General features: G+C 34.8%; 1 pseudogene; it reads right to left on the bottom strand.

Annotated features, from left to right (window-relative positions):
• Nucleotides 1-391: 391 nt before the first annotated feature.
• On the bottom strand, nt 392-510 carry LOC112480733 (annotated as a pseudogene).
• Between the last annotated feature and the right edge of the window lie 354 nt (nt 511-864).

Consider the following 864-nt stretch of genomic DNA (forward strand, 5'->3'; position numbering starts at 1 on the left):
CGCAAGTCAATGTTTTTTTTGCAAGCTTTGAGAGGGATTTTAATTTTTGAGATTCAGGTATTTTTTGATGGTAGCAAATATTTTGGAAATATTATCTATATACAAATAATTACCTTGTTAATTGCCAAGATAAAAGGAATATAGTTAAATTGTATAATTGATAGTTGTTATTAGTGGTGCTTGAATTTCCCCGCCCTTGTATGATTTTTTAGTTAATTTTATTTAATAAAGGATGTGTCATCTTAAAAGTTTAATTTCTCTTAGCACGAGACAACAATTAGTCTCTCAAAACCTTGCTAAAATGTGAGAAATCAGATATTAATATGTAGTTTATTTTTTTTATAAATATGCTGAGTTAATAAGTTTAGGAAAACACTATTTTTTTTTTTAAAGCCTACAGCACCTGGTCTTCATAGGTGGTCTCCCATCCAAGTACTAACCAGGCCTGACCCTACTTAGCTTCCAAGATCAGACAAGATTAGGCGTGTTCAGGGTGACATGGCTGTAGACAAGGGAAAACACTATTAAAAGCTATTATTTCCTCACATCCTCTAGCTCCTACTAATACCTTCATCAGTGAGGGTTTGATTTGACATCAAAAAATACAACCTAAATAACCATAGCTTTAACCTAATGAGGTTCTATTTTTCTCACTGAAGGAAAAAGTGAGGTAAGCAGTACATAGCTGATCTGGTGGCTTCAGGGTTGGTGTTCCCTTAGGATCCAGACCTTTCTCCCCTTATTGTCAACTCTCTTGGGGTGTACCTGTCTCTTCATAGTCTTAAGATGACTGTTATGCTTCTAGTATTGCATCTACGTTCCAGACAGGATGAAAGAGATAGGTAAAACACATGCACCTGACTA

The sequence above is a fragment of the Pteropus alecto genome, unplaced genomic scaffold, assembly GCF_000325575.1.
Source record: "Pteropus alecto unplaced genomic scaffold, ASM32557v1 scaffold20, whole genome shotgun sequence".
Lineage (NCBI taxonomy): Eukaryota > Metazoa > Chordata > Mammalia > Chiroptera > Pteropodidae > Pteropus > Pteropus alecto.